We start from the raw sequence: 24,699 nt of genomic DNA, 5'->3' as shown, positions 1-24,699 counted from the left end.
TTTTAATGTTGAAATTTGAAATTCCACTGAGGAATTTTATGAAAATTGTGAACGTTAAAAATGTTGACTAACTCTTTGACATATAGAAAAACAAAACCACCCCCCCCATAAAATGTAGAACACTGTGATGCATATCCATGTACAGTTTTTCTATCCAACACACCTTTGTCCGTAGCTAAAACTAAAACAGTAAAAACAACAAATACTTAATTACATGATTAATAAGTTATTCTTAAAGAATGCCTGGAAATTCCAATTCTGCCTTCCTAGCTCACATAAGCCTAAAGCCTGACACTTCCTGGTGGCAGTTCCATGCTACAGCCCTGCCTGATGCTAACAGAGATCTCTATACATGCTCATTTAACCATTCAAGATAGAAGCACTGCAGTTGCCAGCATATAGCTCCCAGCTTTACATTCGCTATCCTCAAGCTGTCTCCCCAGGTAATTCTATACAGCAATGAAACACCCATAGGTGACCCAGGTCAGCTGACTTATGATCGTGGTTGGTGTAGTAGGGCTTTAAAATAGCTGTTTAGACATTTGGGGTCTGAGCTCTGGGCCCCCTCAAGGGGGGAAGGTCGCAGAGCCCAGGCGCCAACCTCAACCCAATAATCTACACAGCCTTTTTCTGCCCTCAGACTCCTTTTCTATTTCCATTAAAAAATTAACATCTGATTTACACCCTGGTTTCAACTTGCAACCAATGGAATATACTGTACTTTTGTCTGCTAGATTGAAGAGCCCATTATCAATTTCCCCATTTAGGTACAGTACTTATAAATTTAATCAAGTTACCCTATAGCTTTCTCGTTATTTAGCTAACTACATTGAGTTCTTTGAGTTATTATAAGGCATGCTTTCTAATTGTTTAAACATTCTCATGGCTTATTTTCTGAACTCTTCCAAATTTACCAACATCCTTCTTGAGTTGTGGGAACCAGGAGTGGAAACAATATTCCAGCAGCGGTTGCACCAGCAACAAATTTAGAGATTCCCCTGTTTATGCATCCAAGGATCACATCAACCCTTTTGGTCATAGAGTTGCACTGGGAGCTCATGCTCAGCTGATTATCTACCATTCACCCACATTTTTTTCATAGTCATTGCTTCCCAAGACAGAGCTCCGCCCCCAGGTAAGTATGGCCAACATTATACATTTCCAAAGATGGACAAAGATGTAAGAAGATGGAGTTATTATGGAAACAGATTGGCAGCTGTCTTTTATTATGAACACTACCAAGAAAATGCTATGGCTGAATTTGTCCTGAGCTAATGATTGAAAATGGGATCTTTCCGTCAGAGACCTGGGAAGCGACGCACATAAATCCTGAAACATTTAGAAGTATAAGCCTTGATCAGAAGCCTACATGTGGTTAGTTATTCTAGTTTGACACACCCCCCCACCCCCACACACCCACACAGACAGAGTGTAAAATAGCCGGAAACTTGTAGGCATTTCTTTTTTGACAATTAAGCTTTAAAGTTCTAAGGATGCTGCCTGTCTGTGGAGAGCAGCCATTTTGGTTGTAGAGTTACTGCAGACTGGTAAAAAGAGGACACATCCTCCACGCTCTCTCCTGGAGACTTAATTTTTGTTCTTCCCTGTTCTTTTCTCTACTCTAAAATGAAACAACAATGTAGAACACAGGGGTGAGTCTGGCCTCAGCCCCTACCCGTATTATGATGCTCTGGCAAAATATAGGTGCTGTGAGAGAGTTAAGTGTTGACCTAATTGGCTGTATGCTGCCCCCTTTGCAAGCACTGTCCTAAGGGTGGTGCTGGAGATGATACTGAGTGTTGTAAAGCCTCAGAGGGGCCAGCTCTATAGCACCGAGCACTATAGATTCTCCAAGCTGGGGGCTGGCCATTGGTAGCTTGAGTAAGGCAGCTCTAAGTAAGAGAGGTCAATAAGGTTGCTCTAATATACACAAGGGCCAATCCAGCCCCAAGACAATCCAGAATCAGGGCCACACAGAAGCCTGGGCAGTGCTCTGAGTGAGACGCCTCCAAGGCAATTAAACAAAAGCTGGGATATAGAAAGAAGGAAAAAAAATATTTCTGTTCATACAATAATTTCTTCCTTGTGGAATCCTGAACTTACCCTTCGTCTGCAGCAAACACACCAGGGACCGCAGCGTCCAATGATTCTTCTGGGGGGACACCGTCCACTACGGACGCACCTACCCCCCCTCCGTATACATCGCATTAAAGGTCCAGGGGGACAGCGAGGTCCTGCACACAGAAAAAAGAGTCTGGAATTTAATTTACACAGCAGGGTAAACAAGAGCTGTGATTGCAGGATGACAGGCATTTCCCATTCACGGAGACCCAGCCAAGTCAGCCCAATTATCTTCCTGGACACCGTTTTATTTGATATTTAATAATACAGTACTTAAATGGCTGTAGTTCTGTGCACATTCAATAGCAAACTTTATCAGTGATGATTTCATCACCAGGTCATTGATAAAAATGTATAATAATGTAGGGCCAAGAATCAGTCCTTGAGGGACTCCACTAGATTGAATGTTGGGGATCTTTTCACAGGTCATAGTTCAGCCACCTCTGAATGGATTTTCATAGGCACATCATAACCACCTTCTTGATCCCAGGACAATGTCACAGCCAAATTTTGAGTATCTGCTGCTAACCCTGTAAACACTAGAGCTCTTTAGAATAAGATTAGGGAAGAAAATTGACACAAAATATTAAGCAATCTTAGTATATGATCACGAACATCCTTCTATAGTCTCCCTACCTTGCGCACTGACTTGCACCACCAAGAAGAGGACAGCAAATAGAAGGTAAAGGATCTTCATAGCTGAAGTTTGGCTGGGAACTCAACGTCACTGTACAGAAGAGATGCCGAGATAGACAGGAGACTGAGAGTCTCTCTATTTATAGGGTGCTGAGGTTTAGAATATGGCCTGATCTGTTGAAATCTTCTTTTGATGCAAGTGATATGCATAAAGGGTGTGGTAATCAGTCAATTACAGGGATTGTTAGTTATACAGCACCATACAAATTCCTGGAGAATTCTCTGGGAAATACAATCGACAAGTCCCTGCCTTGAGAAAGTTACAATATGAATATTTAAATCTGGCAAACATCTACTGCCTGTCCAGAATAGTCCCATTGACTTTGGAAGAGGGCTGTAGTGCAGAGAGGAATTCCAGGACACAACTTTGCCAGGAAAATGATTTGTAGGAGGATGTGTGCATTTGTGTGTTCGCTTTTAACAATTTTTAATTAACGTTTGTTGTGTATATAGGGTATTTTCCTAATTTCATGTACAAATACCCATTACAAAGGGGTTTTAATTGTTTTTGACATGAGAAATAAACTTAATTGCATTGAAAATACTCGGTGACAAGAATGTACGGGTTTTTTTGTTTTGCTTTGTTTTCTGTAAAGATAAACTGAAGAGTTTTACAGTTAGTGATTGGAGAAAATCATGATCCCCCCCTTTCCCCAATAGCAAACATCAGCTTCCATTATAACAGTCTGAAGCACAGACATAAAATATTGATGCATCAAACATGTGAACACCAATGGCACACACAGGTGGTAAGCTCCTCTCTTGCTTACTCTCATTTTCTCAGGAAGCAGAGAGAACAAGATGTGACTGGGCTTATACTGAAGCCAGGAAAAGTTTGGAAAATGTCTAAGGTGCTATAGAGAAGTTTGACAGCTCAGCATTCCTTGGGGGATTCATTTTAACCAGGATTCAGTGCTGACAAAATATGAGCGCCCATAATGCATCATAACACCATTCAGAATCTCCTTCTAGTCATCACTTTCCTTCTTCCCTACATTTCTACCCATCTGGAGGTGCCAAATACAAAATGTTGAGGGAGGGGATCAAGAATGAGTATCCATGATTCTTGCAGCTGCACGGAGAGGGAAATCAACAGGATTTGGAAGGGCCCTTTCCTTCTCATCTCCCAGTTATTGCCCTCTATTTCAACCATCTCTCTGCGGATGGAAGGTGCTGGTTTCTTCACCTATCACATTCTTCACAGAGATAGGACAGGGGGCACTTTATGCTTCCCTATCCATTTGGGATACCAGGAGGTGGCACGTCAGCCTCACTGGCCACCTGACTCTTCTTTCCCTGTTATGTTCATGCTGTAAACACAGAAATATTTTACATAAAAACTAGGCAGGTTAAATTATTAAACTCCTTTATTTCTTGGCATTCAGATTGATAACACACACAAACACAAAAACAGAGAGAGAGAAAGCAGGCTGCTCTGTAAATCAGAGAGATACAACTCATCTCACCATATACTAGACTATCTGCCTGGTGACTGACTGCTAAGCCCAGAATACACAACTCCCTTCAGAGCCACATAGCCTGCAAGCAGGACCAGGACTAAATGCTGCTTAGTTTTAGCTTACAATTTTAACATAGTTTTCTATTCCAGGGCTGCCTGGGGGGACAGAGGGGGAGGGGCAAGTGGGACAATTTGCCCCAGGTCCCGGGCCCCACAGGAGACCCCATGAGACTTTTCAGCGGCAATTTGGCGGCGGGTCTTTCACTGGCTCCGGGACCCTCCGCCAAAGTGCCCTGAAGACTCGGAGCGGAAGGAGTCCTGCCGCCGAAGACCCCAGACCCCCTGAATCCTCTGGGCAGCCCTGTTCAATTCACACCACTTTCCCCCTGTTGGCTCTGTTCCAACTGTGTCCCCTCCAACTGCTGACTGGAACCCAAGGATCTGCCCTTAATTGGTACCTACCTGTTGCATTTATGACCACACCTGGGTATGGGAGAGGCAGGAGAATGTGGGTGTCAGAGGTGTGGATGGACACATTGCTCCAGATAAACACCATCCACCATACAAAAATTAAAAAAATGCCTCCTCTTCTTCTGCTGCCAGGAATTCCCACCTTGGCCTCTTTTCACTTCCAACTGGAAGTTGGAGCGAAACATGATGCAACTTCCTGGTGCAAGTGCTGGAGAAATGAACTAGGGACCATGCTTCTCTTGACCTGCTGCTCATAAACAGGGAAGAATTGGTAGGGGAAATAGAAGTGGGTGGCAACCTGGGCAGCAGTGACCATGAGATGGTCGAGTTCAGGATTCTGACAAAAGGAAGAAAGGAGAGCAGCAGAATACAGACCCTGGACTTCAGAAAAGCAGACTTTGACACCTTCAGGGAATGGATGGGCAGGGTCCCCTGGGAGGCTAATATGAGGGGGAAAGGAGTCCAGGAAAGCTGGCTGTATTTTAAAGAAGCCTTATTGAGGGCGCAGGAACAAACCATCCTGATGTGCAGAAAGAATAGTAAATATGGCAGGCGACCAGCTTAGCTTAACATAGAAATCTTTGGTGAACTTAAACACAAAAAGGAAGCTTACAAGAAGTGGAAACTTGGACAGATGACTAGGGAGGAGTATAAAAATATTGCTGGAGGATGCAGGGGTGTAATCAGGAAGGTCAAAGCACAATTGGAATTGCAGCTAGCAAGGGATTTGAAGGGTAACAAGAAGGCTTTCTAAAGGTATGTTAACAACAAGAAGAAGATCAGGGAAAGTGTGGGACCTTTACTGAATGAGTGAGGCAACCTAGTGACAGATGATGTGGAAAAATCTGAAGTACTCAATGCTTTTTTTGCTTCAGTCTTCACAGACAAGGTTAGCACACAGACTGCTGCATTGGGCAGCACAATATGGGGAGGAGGTGAGCAGCCCACTGTGGTGAAAGAACAGGTTAAGGACTATTTAGAAAAGCTGGACATGCACAGGTCCCTGGGGCCGGATGCAATGTATCCAAGGATGTTGAGGGAGTTGGCAGATGTGACTGCAGAGCCATTGGCCATTATCTTTGAAAACTCGTGGCATCTGGGGAAGATTCTGGATGATTAGAAAAAGGCAAATATAGTGCTCATCTTTAAAAAAAGGGAAGAAGGTGAATCTGGGGAACTACAGACTGGTCAGCCTTAGCTCAGTCCCCGGCAAAATCATGGAGCAGGTCCTCAAGGGGGAATCAATTCTAAAGAACTTAAGGAGGAGAGGAAGATGATCAGGAGCAGTCAACATGGATTCACCAAAGGCAAGTCATGCCTGACCACCTTGATTGCCTTCTATGATGAGATAACTGATCCTGTGGATATTGGGAATGTGGTGGACGTAATATACCTTGACTTTAGCAAAGCTTTTGATACAGTCTCCAACGGTATTCTTGCCATCAAGTTAAAAAAGTATGGATTGGATGAATGGACTATAAGGTGGATAGAAAGCTGGCTAGATCACCAGGCTCAACAAGCAGTGCTCAATGGATCGATGTCTAGTTGGCAGCCATATCAAGCGGAGTGCCCCAGGAGTCTGTCCTGGGGCCGGTTTTGTTCAACATCTTCGTTAATGATCTAGATGATATGATGGATTGCAACCTCAGCAAGTTCACATACGACATGAAGCTGGGAGGAGAGGTAGATATGCTGGAGGGTAGGGATAGGGTTCAGAGTGACCTAGACAAATTGGAGGATTGGGCCAAAAGAAATCTGATGAGATTCAACAAGGACAAGTGCAGAGTTCTGAACTTAGGATGAAAGAATCCCATGTACTGCTACAGGCTGGGGCCTGACTGGCTAAGTGGCAGCTCTGCAGAAAATGACATGGGGATTACAGTAGACGACAATCCCCGGATATGAGTCAACGGTGTGCCCTTTTTCCAAGAAGGCTAACCACATATTGGGCTGCATTAGTAGGAGCATTGCCAGCAGATCGAGGGAAGTGATTATTTCCCTCTATTCGGCACTGGTGAGGCCACATCTGGAGAATTGCATCCAGTTTTGGGGCCTCAACTACAGGGGGGCAAATTGGAGAGAGTCTAGAGGAGGGCAACAAAAATGATTAGAGGGCTGGGGCACATGACTTACGAGGAGAGTCTGAGGGAACTGTGCTTATTTAGTCTGCAGAAGAGAAGAGTGAGGCGGGATTTGATAGCAGCCTTCAACTACCTGAAGGGGGATTCCAAAGAGGATGGAGCTCGGCTGTTCTCAGTGGTGGCAGATGACATAACACGGAGCAATGGTCTCAAGTTGCAGTGGAGGAGGTCTAGGTTGGATATTAGGAAACACTGTTTCATTAGGAGAGTGATGAAGCACTGGAATGTGTTACCTAGGGAGGTGGTGGAATCTCCATCCTTATTGGTTTTTAAGGCCTGGACTGACAAAGCCTTGGCTGGGATGATTTAGTTGGAGTTGGTCCTGCTTTGAGCAGGGGGTTGAACTAAATGACCTCCTGAGGTCTCTTCCAACCCTAACCTTCTATGATTCTATGGCTGAAATTTAAGGAAGATTCAGTTACCCAGTGAAACCTTCCTGCTCTGCATTCAAATCTCCATCTCTCTGGGAGACAGGGCGGGGGTGAGAGGTGTTTAAATATTTTCCTTTTGTCCCCTCAAAACTCATGTCTTATGGATCCCTCATGATGGAACCTGCCCAACAACACTCTGCTCCCCGTTTGCTTTGTGCTCTATTACTCAGGGAGACCCCATCCACTTCTTAGTCCTCCCCACCAGCATTATGAGGAGATGACCTATCACACTTTTGACTTTCCAGAAGGTGGTTGGTGGCCCAATCTCTGCTCTCACTATCTTAGAGGTTTGTCCATCCCCCCCTCACAGACTGAAGCTACTGATATCTTCTGAGGAACAGGCATCTTCGTCTTTTAGTAGCGGGACATGGCAATTCTTCATACACAAGGTCAAATATGTTCTAACGCTCTAATTCACTGTCAATATTTAACCCACATTATTGCTGGGTAGTTGCAAAGAAGAGAATACCTCTGGGCCTGTGCTCTTTTTTGCCTCTCTATAAGGTATAAAGAGACCTGACGTGTTTGGTTGGGTTTTTTTGTTTGTTTTTTAAGTTTTTTTCCCCTGCTTGTTATTTATCTTAGAAATATCAGGAAAGTCAAGTTTAGTTTTCTCTCATTTCCTGCAGATCTCTGTGGAGCCCCAGAGAAATGTTTGTGATGTTCATCAACCCAAAATTGAAGGTATGCAATTCTTGAACCTTTAAGAAGGAACATTTTTTTCTCTGTATGGCTTAAAAAGCATTTGAATGACATACTTGTTAAAAATAAAATCAATAAACAAAGAATTTTAAATATTCCTTAATATCTCTCATGTCCTGGCCTTATCAGGTCTCCCTCTCTGGTCCCATTGCAGAAGAATGTCTTGTTACCTGAAAAAGCAGCAGAGTCCTGTGGCACCTTATAGACTAACAGACGTATTGGAGCATGAGCTTTCGTGGGTGAATACCCACTTTGTCGGATGCATCTGTTAGTCTATAAGGTACCTACAGGACTCCGCCGCTTTTATAGATCCAGACTAACATGGCTACCCCTCTGATACTTGTTTACCTGAAGATATCAGAAGGGATAAGAGCCCACTGTCCCACATCACTACAGCAAGTGTTGTCACTGCAGGCTCATTCAATCAAGAACTGGGATATGAATAATATCTATTTGGTAGTTAATAGCATCAGTTCCATTAGATACTAATGGAATGTAAAGAGTGTTATAATATGAGATGACTACATCATATTCCCTCCCCCCAAATATAGAACAGAAATATTTATTGAACATTTCTGCCTTTTCTGCATTGTTACTGATAATTCTACCATTTCCATCAAGAAATGGACCAGTACCATTGGCAAGATTCTTTTTGGTCTTAATATAATTTAAAAACTCCTTCTCATTGTTCTTAACTTCCGGTGTGGGGTCCAAACTCTCAAAGCTGATCTCTTCACTGTTCTCCACGTTTGTCTAATCCCTTTAATTTTCATGCAGAGCTTCCCCTGGAGAGTTTGTACCCATAAGTTTTTGGTCCTGCTGACAAAAAAACCTGTGCTGTGCTGATCAGTCAGATTCTGTATTGTCAGCAACCTTAAGTAATCACCCAGAGAAGGTTTCCCCTCCTTCTTGTGACTAACAAAGCTCACAGTCTATGTCAAGGTACGGGCAGTGCTTCTGTAACTTGACTAACAGCTTGTAGAGCTGTAGGTCTGTGCAAGCAGTTCTGAATGCAGCAATGGAAATCCCGGCATCTGCAGAGGATGTATAATGCTTTTTTATATATCTCCAGCGCACTCAAGTTGTTTCATTGTTGATAAATTCATTGGAAGAAACCTCATAAAATGGGGGGAAAGACACACTTAACATATTTGTCAAGTTCTCACAAGACTGGTGTTAGGAGATCAGAACCAATTTAGCAATTTACATTTTAGCCAGGTTCACAGTAATCTCATCTCTGCATAAAAGAGTGTCTTCCTTCTTATAGAAATCATTGATGTATTGGTTCTGTTCTTCCCTGTCCATACACAGGGTGGGAAACCCTGACACCTCTTGTTTCGGATGGAGATGTAATTTAAAGTGCTCTGGAAATAACTTGTCTGAGCTTGGTATATGTCCCACCTGGGACAGTGATTTTGAAAAGTCTGGATGGTATATTGCTAAAATCTGTCAGAGTCTATTTTTATTTGGGGAGAATTTAAGGAAGGTCAATAACAAATTAAATATGCCAATACTTGCGGGCAGGGGAGGAGACCTTTAGGGAGTGGAGAAATGGAGGGGAAATGAGGTGAGAGGGCCTGGGGCTTCATAGCTGGGAGGGTGGCAAATAGGGATGGGTGGTCAGGGCTGGTGCAAGGATGTTTCGCACCCTAGGCGAAACTTCCACTTTGTGCCCCCCCCCCGTGCCCCCACCCTGATCCCCCCTCGCGGCAGCTCCCCATCTTCTCCCTGAGGCACCCCCCCCGCCCCAGCTCACCACTGCTCCGTGAACGAGCACCTCGAGCACGCCATCACTGCTTCACTTCTCCTGCCTCCCAGGCTTGCGGCGTCTAAGCTGATTGGCGCCACAAGTCTGAGAGGGGGGAGAAGTGAAGCAGCCACGCTGTGCTCAGGGAGGGAGCAGGGCAGGGGTGAGCTGGGGCGGGGAGTTCACCGGAGTGCTACCCCCCCGCCATTACTTGCTGCAGGCAGCCCTCCCTGCGCTCCCCTGCCCCAGCTCCCTCCACCTAAATGCCGACGGCGACCGGGGTGGCCAAAAATCCGGCCGCTGGGGTCACTGCTGAAGAAAATGGTGCCCCCTAAATCCCAGAGCCCTAGGTGACTGCCTAGGTCACCTAAATGGTTGCAGCAGCCCTGTGGGTGGTAGGGGAAATGAGATGGTTGGGGGACTCAGGTAAGGGGGAGAGGGAGAGACATATGGGTCAGAGGCAGGGGAGAAATTCCTTTCTTTGTGTGAGCCAAGATCTCGGGCATCTGAGTTCTCTCCCTGTAATCCCTCCACGTGAGCTGGGATCTGAGGGTCCCTGCCTGTCTGGGTGTTGAACTTAGGACAGGCATGTTTGGAGCATGCACTAAGAACACACCCCTGAGAGTGTTGTGAAGAGCTGAGAAAGGGTGTGTTTGACACACATCAGAAACTGCAGCACTGGAGAGGGGGGAAGGAAACAGCCAGGGACATGAATGGAGCAGTTCACAGGTCACAGAGCTGTTGTTCCAGGCTGTAATTATCTCCAGGGCATGATGTTCTCATTCCACTGAGACCATCTCATTGCGATTAATGGACCTGTTATCACCCCTCTGAGCCTGGAACTTTGGAGTTTGAAACCCACCTTGGGCAGAAATCTGCACAGAGGAATGGGGGTATTATGAGGAAAGGGATGAATGGGAATGAGGGGGGAAGAGGAGTTGAGGGGCTCAGGTACAGGAGAGGGGAGAAGGGGTTAGGGGTTGAAGAACTGGAGGGGTAGCAGAAGAAGCTGAGAGTTTAGGATGGGTGGGGGAATTTCAGGCTTCAATTCTCTCCTCCTGTGGGCATGCTGGGATCGACGGGAACACAACCTCTCTGCAGGGCTCCAAGCCATTCTCCCTGCCTGCTGTGTGTCCTTGGGTCTGCAGGAGCCTGCCTCTCTTGGGCTGTCGGAGCCCCTCTCCCTGTCTCTCCATGTGAGCTGGGCTGTGGGATGGGGTGGTGGGATTGTAAGTAATGTAAATTTAAACATCTGAAATCCAGAAAATGGATAGTTAAGATGCATATCACACCTGGCGGGTGGGGTAGGCGGTGTGTGGGGCAGGGTTCTGCTTTGGATGAGGGGTGGATTGGGAGGACATGGCTGGGGAACCCAATCTGAAGCAGAGGCAGGAGTCCCAGCTGGAGGTGGGTGGTGGGATTGAGGGGCCCAGATCAGTGTGCATCTTTGGCTAGCATAGCGTGTAAGCTTCTGCCTGTGATATGTGAGCTCAGCAGGAGAAGATAGACAGCAGAGAGCAACTTCTTACATGTAAATGGATTCTACACTCCCAACTAATTGCTTAACTGATGGGAAGGGAAGGGGAGATTGGAGTGCTAAGGGAGCTATATGTTATGGGGAATGATGGGGCGGGTGGGAGAGTAGGAGAGAGACAAACCAGTCTTCTCTCACATGCTTAAAGTTACTGTGATAGCCATGTAAGAACCATGTCAAGGCTGGGACATAGAACATGGATGAGATTTCTGTCACAGGCCCTTTTAGCAACTCCGCATTGCAAACATTTCAAAGCCTGGCCATCATCCCCACTGTGCTATATCGAAAATGCACAGGAGAAAGAAGAAAGGGATTTTGATGGAAAAGAAATATGAAAACAACCCCTGTGTGCCAATCAAGACACTCACACATGTGTTTGAATTACACCACCTCAACCAGTTGCTTTTATTAAAAGAAGAGTAAGAAGACATTATGGATGATAGAAAGGTTCCCTTGTGGATTTTCTCCAATGATTTTCGAAGCAGGACGTCATCTCCCAGATTCCCAGAAATTCTGCATTGATGATCTCTGATGCTGTCACTCTTCCAGGAACTGTGTTTATATCCATTAAAAGAAGAATAATATGATATTACATTACAAATCAAAGGCAGAGCAGGAATTTCCCCCTCGCTGAATAGTAAGTGAAGATATTCCTGGTTAGCTCCAGAGCAGAGGATTCATGGTCCCTATGAAACATTGTGCCACAGAGTTTTAATAAAAATGGTCATATGTGTGCAAGAGCTCATGGGGGACAAGTAAGGTCACAGAGAACTGGGGAAGGGCAAGGACAGTGCATATCTTTAAAAAGGGGAACAAAGAGTTCCCAAGGAATTATAAACCAGTCAGCCTAACTTCAATACTTGGAAATATACTGAAACAAATTATGAAACAATCAACATGTAAGCACCTATAGGATAATAGCCAGCATAGACTTGTCTAGAATAAATCATGCCAAACCAACTGATTTTCCTTCTTTAACAGGATGACTGGCCTAGTGGACGGGGGAAGACAGAGACATGACATATCTCATTAAGGTATTTGACATAGTTCCACATGACATTTTCACAAGCAAACTAGGGAAAGGTGGTCTAGGTTATATTCCTATAAGGTGGAGGCACAACTGGTTGAAAGACCATATTCAAAGAGTAGTTATCCATGGTTTACTTTCAAACTGGGAGAGTGTATATGGTGGGGCTGCACAGTGGTCCATCCTGGGGCCAGTATGATTTCATATGTTCATTAATAAGTTGGATAATATAGTTAGAGCATGCTTATAAAATGTGCAGATGCAACCAGGCTGGGAGGGGTTGCAAGCACTTTAGAGGATAGGATTAGACTGCAAAAGGCAAACTGAAGAACTGGTCTGAATTCAACAGGATGAATCTCAACAAAATTAAGTGAGAAGTGCTACATATAAAAAAGGAGAAAATCAAATGCAAAGCTACAAACTGTGGAAAAATTGGCTAGCTTGTAGTGCTATAGGGTTAGAGCGGATCAGAAAGTGAAGATGAGGCAACAATGTAATGCAGCTACAAAAAAAGGCTAATATTCTGGGGTGTATTAGCAGGAGTGTTGTTGGTCAGGCACGGGTGGTAATTGTCCCACTGTAGTTTGCACAGGTATGGCCTCAGTTGAAGTACTTTGTCAACTTCTGGGATCCACACTTTAGGAGAGACATGGACAAAAGGAGGCAGTCCAGAGGAGAGGAACAAAAATGATGAAAGATTTAGAAAACCTGACCTATGACGAAAGGTTAAAAAACTGGGCATGTTTTGTCCTGAGAAACAAAGTTTTAAAGACTGAAGGGGGACTTGAGAACAGCCTTTAAATATGTTCAGGACCGTTATAAAGATGACTGTGATCAATTGTTCTCCATGATCACTGAAGGTAGGACAAGAGTAATGGGCTTATTCTGCAGCAAGAGAGATTTAGGATAAATACTAGGAAAAGGTATTTCTAACCTAAAGGTAATTCAACTCTGGAATAGTCTTCCAAGGAAGACTGTGGAATCCCCTAACAGTCAGGGTGGTTAAGCACTGGAATAAATTACCTAGGGAGGTTGTGGAGCCTCCATCATTGGGGATTTTTAAGAGCAGGTTGGACAAACACCTGTCAGGGATGGTCTAGATAATACTTAATCCTGCGTTGAGTGCAGGGGACTAGACTAGATGATCTCTTGAGATCCCTTCCAGTTCTATGTTTCTATCCCCATCTTAGAGATTTTTAAGAGCAGGTTGGACAAATACCTGCCAGGGATGGTCCAATTTTACTTCATCCTGACTCAGTGCAGCCCTACGTTCCTTTGATTTTATGATTATGAACTAGCTGCCTACAAGGCCTAATGGGTAAATATACCAGACTTCTGAGTATGGATTTCCTCTCCTTTTACATCTGTCTTTCTATGAAAGAAGGCAGATAGTTTTTTTATTTGTTTGTTTGTTTTAAATTCCTTCCAATAAACATGAGAGAAAATTAAACCAACATTCACAAACAATAAATTATTCTGTGACATTAAAAAACATACAGACAATTAAATATAAGAATTGCTGGAAATATGATACAAAATTTAAATTGAAATGTTCATCAATTTTTTTTAATGTTGAAATTTGAAATTCCACTGAGGAATTTTATGAAAATTGTGGACATTAAAAATGTTGACTAACTCTTTGACATATAGAAAACAAAACAACCCCCCCCCCATAAAATGTAGAACACTGTGATTCATATTCATGTACAGTTTTTCTATCCAACACACCTTTGTCCGTAGCTAAAACTAAAACAGTAAAAACAACAAATATTTAATTACATGATTAATAAGTTATTCTTAAAGAATGCCTGGAAATTCCAATTCTGCCTTCCTAGCTCACATAAGCCTAAAGACTGACACTTCCTGGTGGCAGTTCCATGCTACAGCCCTGCCTGATGCTAACAGAGATCTCTATACATGCTCATTTAACCATTCAAGATAGAAGCACTGCAGTTGCCAGCATGTAGCTCCCAGCTTTACATTCGCTATCCTCAAGCTGTCTTCCCAGGTAATTCTATACAGCAATGAAACATCCATGGGTGACCCAGGTGAGCTGACTTATGATCGTGGTCGGGATAGTAGGGCTTTAAAATAGCTGTTTAGACATTTGGGCTCTGAGCTCTGGGCCCCCTCAAGGGGGGAAGGTCACAGAGCCCAGGCGCCAACCTCAACCCAATAATCTACACAGCCTTTTTCTGCCCTTAGACTCCTTTTCTATTTCCATTAAAAATTTACATCTGATTTACACCCCGGTTTCAACTTGCAACCAATGGAATATACTGTACTTTTGTCTGCTAGATTGAAGAGCCCATATCAATTTCCCCATTTAGGTACAGTACTTATACATTTAATCAAGTTACCCTTTAGCTTTCTCTTTATTTAGCTAACTACATTAAGTTCTTTGAGTTATTATAAGGCATGCTTTCTAATTGTTTAAACATTCTCATGGCTTATTTTCTGAACTCTTCCAAATTTATCAACATCCTTCTTGAGTTGTGGGAACCAGGAGTGGAAACAATATTCGAGCAGCGGTTGCACCAGCAACAAATTTAGAGATTCCCCTGTTTATGCATCCAAGGATCACATCAACCCTTTTGGTCATAGAGTTGCACTGGGAGCTCATGCTCAGCTGATTATCTACCATTCACCCACATTTTTTTCATAGTCATTGCTTCCCGAGACAGAGCTCCACCCCCTAGGTAAGTATGGCCAACATTATACATTTCCAAAGATGGACAAAGATGTAAGAAGATGGAGTTATTATGGAAACAGATTGGCAGCTGTCTTTTATTATGAACACTACCAAGAAAATGCTATGGCTGAATTTGTCCTGAGCTAATGATTGAAAATGGGATCTTTCCGTCAGAGACCTGGGAAGGGACACACCTAAATCCTGAAACATTTAGAAGTATAAGCCTTGATCAGAAGCCTGTATGTGGTTAGTTATTCTAGTTGGACACACAGACACCCACACACCCACACAGACAGAGTGTAAAATAGCCGGAAACTTGTAGGCATTTCGTTTTTGTCAATTAAGCTTTAAAGTTCTAAGGAAGCTGCCTGTCTTTGGAGAGCAGCCATTTTGGTTGTAGAGTTACTGCAGACTGGTAAAAAGAGTACACATCCTCCACGGTCTCTCCTGGAGACTTAATTTTTGTTCTTCCATGTTCTTTTCCCTACTCTGAAATGAAACAACAATGTAGAACACAGGGGTGAGTCTGGCCTCAGCCCCTACCCGTATTATGATGCTCTGGCAAAATATAGGTGCTGTGAGAGAGTTTAGTGCTGACTTAATTGGCTGTATGCTGCCCCCTTTGCAAGCACTGTCCTAAGGGTGGTGCTGGAGATGATACTGAGTGTTATAAGGCCTCAGAGGGGCCAGCTCTATAGCACCGAGCACTATGGATTCTCCAAGCTGGGGGCTGGCCATTGGTAGCTTGAGTAAGGCAGACTTTAAGTAAGTGAGGTCAATAAGGTTGCTCTAATATACACAAGGGCCAATCCAGCCCCAAGACAATCCAGAATCAGGGCAACACAGAAGCCTGGGCAGTGCTTTGAGTGAGACGCCTCCAAGGCAATTAAACAACAGCTGGGATATAGAAAGTAGGAAAACAAATATTTCTGTTCATACAATAATTTCTCCCTTGTGGAATACTGAACTTACGTTTCGTCTACAGCAAACACACCGGGGAGTGCAGCGTCCAATGATTCTTTTGGGGGGACACCGTCCACGACGGACGCACCTACCCCCCCTCCGTATACATCGCTGTAAAGGAGGACAGTGAGGTCCTGCACAAAGGAAAAAGAGTCTGGAATTTAATTTACACAGCAGGGTAAACAAGAGCTGTGATTGCAGGATGACAGGCATTTCCCATTCACCGAGACCCAGCCAAGTCAGCCCAATTATCTTCCTGTACACCGTTTTATTTGATATTTAATAATACAGTACTTAAATGGCTGTAATTCTGTGCACATTCAATAGCAAACTTTATCAGTGATGATTTCATCACCAGGTCATTGATAAAAATGTAGAATAGTGCAGGGCCGAGAATCAGTCCTTGAGGGACTCCACTGATTGAATGCTGGGGATATTTTCACAGGTCATAGTTCAGCCAACTCTGAATGGATTTTCATAGGCACATCAGAACCACCTTCCTGATCCCAGGATGATGTCACAGCCAAATTTTGAGTATCTGCTGCTAACCCTGTAAACACTAGAGCTCTTTAGAACAAGATTAGGGAAGAAAATTGACACAAAATATTAAGCAATCTTAGTATATGATCACGAACATCCTTCTATAGTCTCCCTACCTTGCGCACTGACTTGCACCACCAAGAAGAGGACAGCAAATAGAAGGTAAAGGATCTTCATAGCTGAAGTTTGGCTGGGAACTCAATGTCACTGTAGAGAAGAGATGCCGAGATAGACAGGAGACTGAGAGTCTGTCTATTTATAGGGTGTTGAGGATTAGAATATGGCCTGATCTGTTGAAATCTTGTTTTGATGCAAGTGATATTCATAAAGGGTGTGGTAATCAGTCAATTACAGGGATTGTTAGTTATACAGCACCATACAAATTCCTGGACAATTATCTGGGAAATACAATCGACAAGTCCCTGCCTTGAGAAAGTTACAATATGAATATTTAAATCTGGCAAACATCTACTGCCTGTCCAGAATAGTCCCATTGACTTTGGAAGAGGGCTGTAGTGCAGAGAGGAATTCCAGAACACAACTTTGCCAGGGAAATGTTTTGTAGGAGGATGTGTGCATTTGTGTTTGCTTTTAACAATTTTTAATTAATATTTGTTGTGTATATAGGGCATTTTCCTAATTTCATGTACAAATACCCATTACAAAGTGTTTTTAATTGTTTTTGACATGAGATATAAACTGAATTGCATTGAAAATACTCAGTGACAAGAATGTATAAGTTTTTTTGTTTTGTTTTGTTTTGTTTTCTGTAAAGATAAACTGAAGAGTTTTACAGTTAGTGATTGGAGAAAATCATGATCCCCCCTTTCCCCAATAGCAAACATCAGCTTCCATTATAACAGTCTGAAGCACAGACATAAAATATTGATGCATCAAACATGTGAACACCAATGGCACACACAGGTGGTAAGCTCCTCTCTTGCTTAGTCTCATTTTCTCAGGAAGCAGAGAGAACAAGATGTGACTGGGCTTATACTGAAGCCAGGAAAAGTTTGGAAAATGTCTAAGGTGTTATAGAGAAGTTTGACAGCTCAGCATTCCTTGGGGGATTCATTTTAACCAGGATTCAGTGCTGACAAAATATGAGCGCCCATAATGCATCATAACGCCATTCAGAATCTCCTTCTAGTCATCACTTTCCGTCTTCCCTACATTTCTACCCATCTGGAGGTGCCAAATACAAAATGTTGAGGGAGGGGTTCAAGAATGAGAATCCATGATTCTTGCAGCTGCACAGAGAGGGACATCAACAGGATTTGGAAGGGACCTTTCCTTCTCAGCTCCCAGTTATTGCCCTCTATTTGAACCATCTCTCTGCGGATGGAAGGTGCTGGTTTCTTCACCTATCACATTCTTCACAGAGATAGGACAGGGGGCACTTTATGCTTCCCTATCCATTTGGGATACCAGGAGGTGGCACGTCAGCCTCGCTGGCCACCTGACTCTTCTTTCCCTGTTATGTTCATGCTGTAAACACAGAAACATTTTACATAAAAACTAGGCAGGTTAAATTATTAAACTCCTTTATTTCTTGGCATTCAGATTGATAACACACACAAACACAAAAACAGAGAGAGAGAAAGCAGGCTGCTCTGTAAATCAGAGAGCTACAACTCATCTCACCGTATACTAGATTATCTGCCTGGTGACTGACTGCTAAGCCCAGAACACACAATTCCCTTCAGAGCCACAAAGCCTGCAAGCAGGACCTGGACTAAATGCTGCTTAGTTTTAGCTTACAATTTTAACATAGTTTTCGATTCCAGGGCTGCCTGGGGGGACAGAGGGGGAGGGGCAAGTGGGACAATTTGCCCCAGGTCCCGGGCCCCACAGGAGACCCCATGAGATTTTTCAGTGGCAATTTGGCGGCGGGTCCTTCACTGGCTCCGGGACCCTCCGCCAAATTGCCCTGAAGACTCGGAGCGGAAGGAGTCCTGCCGCCGAAGACCCCAGACCCCCTGAATCCTCTGGGCAGCCCTGTTCAATTCACACCACTTTCCCCCTGTTGGCTCTGCTCCAACTGGGTCCCCTCCAACTGCTGACTGGAACCCAAGGATCTGCCCTTAATTGGTACCTGCCTGTTGCATTTATGACCACACCTGGGTATGGGAGAGGCAGGAGAATGTGGGTGTCAGAGGTGTGGATGGGCACATTGCTCCAGATAAACACCATCCTCCATACAAAAATTAAAAAATGCCTCCTCTTCTTCTGCTGCCAGGAATTCCCACCTTGGCCTCTTTTCACTTCCAACTGGAAGCTGGAGCGAAACATGATGCAACTTCCTGGTGCAAGTGCTGGAGAAATGAACTAGGGACCATGCTTCTCTTGACCTGCTGCTCACAAACAGGAAAGTATTGGTAGGGGAAATAGAAGTGGGTGGCAACCTGGGCAGCAGTGACCATGAGATGGTCGAGTTCAGGATTCTGACAAAAGGAAGAAAGGAGAGTAGCAGAATACAGACCCTGGACTTCAGAAAAGCAGACTTTGACACCTTCAGGGAATGGATGGGCAGGGTCCCCTGGGAGGCTAATATGAGGGGGAAAGGAGTCCAGGAAAGCTGGCTGTATTTTAAAGAAGCCTTATTGAGGGCGCAGGAACAAACCATCCTGATGTGCAGAAAGAATAGTAAATATGGCAGGCGACCAGCTTAGCTTAACATAGAAATCTTTGGTGAACTTAAACACAAAAAGGAAGCTTACAAGAAGTGGAAACTTGGACAGATGACTAGGGAGGAGTATAAAAATATTGCTGGAGGATGCAGGGGTGTAATCAGGAAGGTCAAAGCACAATTGGAATTGCAGCTAGCAAGGGATTTGAAGGGTAACAAGAAGGCTTTCTAAAGGTATGTTAACAACAAGAAGAAGATCAGGGAAAGTGTGGGACCTTTACTGAATGAGTGAGGCAACCTAGTGACAGATGATGTGGAAAAATCTGAAGTACTCAATGCTGTTTTTGCTTCAGTCTTCACAGACAAGGTTAGCACACAGACTGCTGCATTGGGCAGCACAGTATGGGGAGGAGGTGAGCAGCCCACTGTGGTGAAAGAACAGGTTAAGGACTATTTAGAAAAGCTGGACATGCACAAGTCCCTGGGGCCGGATGCAATGCATCCAAGGATGTTGAGGGAGTTGGCAGATGTGACTGCAGAGCCATTGGCCATTATCTTTGAAAACTCGTGGCATCTGGGGAAGATTCTGGATGATTAGAAAAAGGCAAATATAGTGCTCATCTTTAAAAAAAGGGAAGAAGGTGAATCTGGGGAACTACAGACTGGTCAGCCTTAGCTCAGTCCCCGGCAAAATCATGGAGCAGGTCCTCAAGGGGGAATCAATTCTAAAGAACTTAAGGAGGAGAGGAAGATGATCAGGAGCAGTCAACATGGATTCACCAAAGGCAAGTCATGCCTGACCACCTTGATTGCCTTCTATGATGAGATAACGGATGCTGCGGATATTGGGAAAGTGGTGGATGTGATATACCTTGACTTTGGCAAAGCTTTTGATATGGTCTCCCATGGTATTCTTGCCATCAAGTTTAAAAAATAGGGATTGGATGAATGGACTATAAGGTGGATAGAAAGCTGGCTAGATCATCAGGCTCAACGGGCAGTGATCAATGGTTCGATGTCTAGTTGGCAGCCATATCAAGCAGAATGCCCCAGGAGTCTGTCCTGGGGCCAGTTTTGTTCAACATCTTCATTTATGATCTAGATGATGTGATGGATTGCAACCTCAGCAAGTTCACATATGACATGAATCTGGGAGGAGAGGTAGATATGCTGGAGGGTAGGGATAGGGTTCAGAGTGACCTTGACAAATTGGAGGATTGGGCCAAAAGAAATCTGATGAGATTCAACAAGGACAAGTGCAGAGTTCTGAACTTAGGAAGAAAGAATGCCATGTACTGCTACAGGCTGGGGCCTGACTGGCAAAGTGGAAGCTCTGCAGAAAATGACATGGGGATTACAGTAGACGAGAAACTGGATATGAGTCAACAGTGTGCCCTTCTTGCCAAGAAGGTTAACCACTATTGGGCTGCATTAGTAGGAGCACTGCCATCAGATTGAGGGAAGTGATTATTGCACTCTATTCGGCACTGGTGAGGCCACATCTGGAGTATTGCATCCAGTTTTGGGGCCTCAACTACAGGGGGGCAAATTGAGCAGGTGGTTGAACTAAATGACCTCCTGAGGTCTCTTCCAACCCTAATCTTCCATGATTCTATGGCTGAAATTTAAGGAAGATTCAGTTACCCAGTGAAACCTTCCTGCTCTGCATTCAAATCTCCAGCTCTCTGGGAGACAGGGCAGGGGTGAGAGGTGTTTAAATATTTTCCTTTTGTCCCCTCAAAACTCATGTCTTATGGATCCCTCATGATGGAACCTGCCCAACAACACTCTGCTCCCACTTTGCTTTGTACTCTGTTCCTCAGGGAGACCCCATCCACTTCTTAGTCCTCCCCACCACCATTATGAGGAGATGACCTATCACACTTTTGACTTTCCAGAAGGTGGTTGGTGGCCCAATCTCTGCTCTCACTATCTTAGAGGTTTGTCCAGCCCCCATCACAGACTGAAGCTACTGATATCTTCTGAGGAACAGGCATCTTCATTCTTTAGTAGCGGGACATGGCAATTCTTCATACACAAGGTCAAATATGTTCTAACGCTCTAATTCACTGTCAATATTTAACCCACATTATTGCTGGGTAGTTGCAAAGAAGAAAATACATCTGGGCCTGTGCTCTTTTTTGCCTCTCTATAAGGTATTAAGAGACCTGATGTGTTTGGTGGTTTTTTTGGTTTGTTTGTTCTTTAAATGTTTTTTCCCCTGCTTGTTATTTATCTTAGAAATATCAGGAAAGTCAGGTTTAGTCTTCTCTCATTTCCTGCAGATCTCTGTGGAGCCCCAGAGAAATGTTTGTGAGGTTCATCAACCCAGAATTGAAGGTATACAATTCTTGAACCTTTTTTTCTCTGTATGGCTTAAAAAGCATTTGAATGACATACTTGTTAAAAATAAAATCAATAAACAAAGTATTTTAAATATTCCTTAATATGTCTCATGTCCTGGCCTTATCAGGTCTCCCTCTCTGGTCCCATTGCAGAAGAATGTCTGTTTACCTGAAAAAGCAGCAAAGAGTCCTGTGGCACCTTATAGATTAACAGACATATTGGAGCATGAGCCTTCATGGGTGAATACCCACTTTGTCAGATGCATCTGTTAGTCTATAAGGTACCACAGGACTCTGCTGCTTTTGTAGATCCATGGCTACCCCTCTGATACTTGTTTACCTGAAGATATCAGAAGGGATAAGAGACCACTGGCCCAAATCACTACACCAAGTGTTGTCACTGCAGGCTCATTCAATCAAGAACTCGGATATGAATCATATCAGTTTGGTAGCTAATGGCATCAGTTCTGCGCAGGGGAAGCTGGGATTTGCTAGGGTTGCTCCCAGAGCTCCAAGAGTAGCACAAGAAATGCACAATCCACAAGGACAAGTTACAGGGCCAGATTCTTCCACCTTGCCTCACAGTGAGTACTTCTTACTCTGTGAACGTTGACGCTGAAATCAATAGGGCGGTAGGTGAAGTTAGCACGACATGATGTCAGAGTGACAGATTCCAGCATTTCAAAGCTAGCAGGTCTCCTTCACTAGGTGAAAAATGAACTGTTATCAGGGCACAGCTGCTCTAGCTCATTGATTCCATCCCACTGAGCACTGAGGGGCCAAACTCAAACAGAAGCACCGGAAGTTTTCGTCAGTTTTCCTAGCTACAACCATAGCCCAGTCACGTCATTCTCTCCCCTCACAGTGTGTGAATGAGACAAATCCTTAGTATCTGCAGGGGCCATTGGCTCTCACATGTATGATGCAGCACCATTCTGAGTCTGCACTTTCCCCTCTTATTGCTAAGGCTGTTACAACAAAACAAGAAACTCCTTTCTTCTCCACACCAACTATCACTGGTTTCCCCTGCTCTCCCTGTGCCGTCCCCCATCCCTAGGTGCTGTGAGCTTCTGCCTTTCTCCTCTGGGTTTGGATGAATACAAACAGGAAAATGCCTTAAATGCATAGAAAATATTGATTCAATTTGTTCAAAACAAATACACCTTGCTACCACACCTCTTCCCAGATAGACCTGTTGTTTCCTGCATTCCTCTCTGCAATAGGGCAATCGTCCCAACGCTAATGAACTCGGTGGAAGTCTCATCACTAATTTGAATTGGCTTTGCACCAGGCAGGCAGTAGATGTTTATTGGGTGCAACTTCTTCATTGCAGGGACTAGTTAATTGTATTGCTCTGAACTGTGCCAGGAATTTTGATGGTGCTGTTCAATGACTGAGCATGATAATTAACAGATTGCAGCTCACATCTGATAAATATCACTTACATCAAACAAAACACCTGCAATTCAGTATATCAAAAACCTATGTTAAAGCAGAATTTAGGTTGCTTGGTTTTATGTAATCCCCTTGCAGGAGACTGAGTTGAGCAAAACTAAAACTTCTGAAAAACAGGGAGGAGCCCCCCCGATGCTAGCAAACACATGGGAGAAAAAGAGAGGGGTCAAAGCAAGGGCCTGAGCAAGCACCCCCAAATCCAAACTCATATAAGGGGGGGAAGGGAGAGGGCTCAGACTCCCCTAGAGGATCAAAAGCACTCCTAGATCTAGAGATATGCTTTTGAGGCCCCTTGAAAATCAATTCTGATATGGCTGAATTATGACTTGTCCAAAAATCCCCATTTCCCCTCTAGGTTTTCCTTGGTAGAGCTTTCTAGTGGTTTGCTACTAAGCCCTCCTATATTCTGTCTACATGAAGCTTGCTTTTGCCTCCTCATTGTGCACAGGTCTGAGCATCTGGCTGAGACAAACAAAATGAATACGCCCTCTCTCGTCTTGCTCCTTCAGAATATATATATATTTTTATTAAGATGGGAACCAGGAGATCACGAATTAAAGACTTACTTCTGCTGAATAGCGTTTGTAATTCTGTGCCTTCACACCCCCTATAATAGGGCCAGGCCTCCGGCACCGAAAGCTTCTCAAGAGAAGATTAGAACCCAGCTCTCTAAATAGAAGACTCTTGTTTCACTATCTTAGCAACACTGCTTCTCAGAAAGAATCTGCCACACACTGTGCTTGGCTTTGTTCATAGAAATGACATGACCTGGGGTGAGGCAGTATGTGGCAGAAATGAGGATATATCAGTTTATGTCTTGGGGTCAGATCTGAGCGCAGTGAACAGTTTTGCCAAAGCACAAACTATCTACAGTTAAAAATATTCAACCTTAAGTCTCCTACAGGAGAAGGCTGTGGACATTTGGGCTGCATTTCCAAAGAGCCTGCCTTTTTAGTATAACCTAAAGCTGGCTATAGGTCATAAGGAAACTATTCCTAAGCATTGAGTTTTCATAAGGACACGTGCACAGAGTCCCACAAAAAATCAGACCTTCCAAGTGGAAGGAACTTAACTTATCTCTTTCTAAATCTAAAATTTGCAGTCATTCAACAAGTTCTGATCTCCTTCAACTCTACTCAGCCAGTCAGCATTTATGATGGTTCCTGTTACAGGAGATGTAAAAAGTCACAACCACAGCAGCAGCCACTAAAGGAAGTTGGTGAGGCAGGGAATTACCAGCTCGCCATCCCTTAAATGTGAGGGAGTGAGTGTAGCCTGCGTTGTGCAGGAGGCCAGACTAGATGACCATAATGATCCTTTCTGACCTTAGGTCTGTGAGTCTATGAAGGACACCCATGCACAGAAATATGGTCCTTGAACTCTGCAACCAGGGAGCCAGCGCTTCTGTTTAATTAACTCGCTCTGTTCTCTTCATAGAGCCTGCCATTGAATATGGCATTGAACAGAAGTTCAGTGACTTCTGTAGTATTAAAGCTATGATTAAGTTGTGCACTGGAAGATAATTGGACTGACTTGGCTGGGTCTCAATGAATGGAAAATTCAGTCAAAGGGAAATGCCTGTCGTGCTGGAATCACAGTTCTTATGTACCCTGCTCTGAGAACAAAAATTAAGACTTTTTTCTTCGTGCAGCATTTCAGAACAATGTCTTGAAATGTAGACACAACAGGGGTTCCTGCTAACCTGAGAGATCATCTGACTTCTCTGAAAACACTGGGACCTGCCGT

The 24,699-nt window shown here is 44.1% G+C and overlaps 1 long non-coding RNA gene across 1 annotated transcript; it reads right to left on the bottom strand.

The window, feature by feature from the left end:
- Window positions 1-11,736: 11,736 nt before the first annotated feature.
- LOC123365822 lies at window positions 11,737-23,639 on the bottom strand. Its single transcript, XR_006577773.1, has 3 exons — window positions 23,520-23,639; window positions 15,994-16,118; window positions 11,737-11,854 (listed from the first exon to the last, which is right to left on the bottom strand). It is a non-coding gene; the product is annotated as an uncharacterized LOC123365822 (long non-coding RNA).
- Between the last annotated feature and the right edge of the window lie 1,060 nt (window positions 23,640-24,699).

Source organism: Mauremys mutica, chromosome 3 (assembly GCF_020497125.1).
Source record: "Mauremys mutica isolate MM-2020 ecotype Southern chromosome 3, ASM2049712v1, whole genome shotgun sequence".
NCBI lineage: Eukaryota > Metazoa > Chordata > Testudines > Geoemydidae > Mauremys > Mauremys mutica.
The sequence above is the reverse complement of the archived record's forward strand: the minus strand, read 5'-3'. Positions and strand labels throughout refer to the sequence as shown.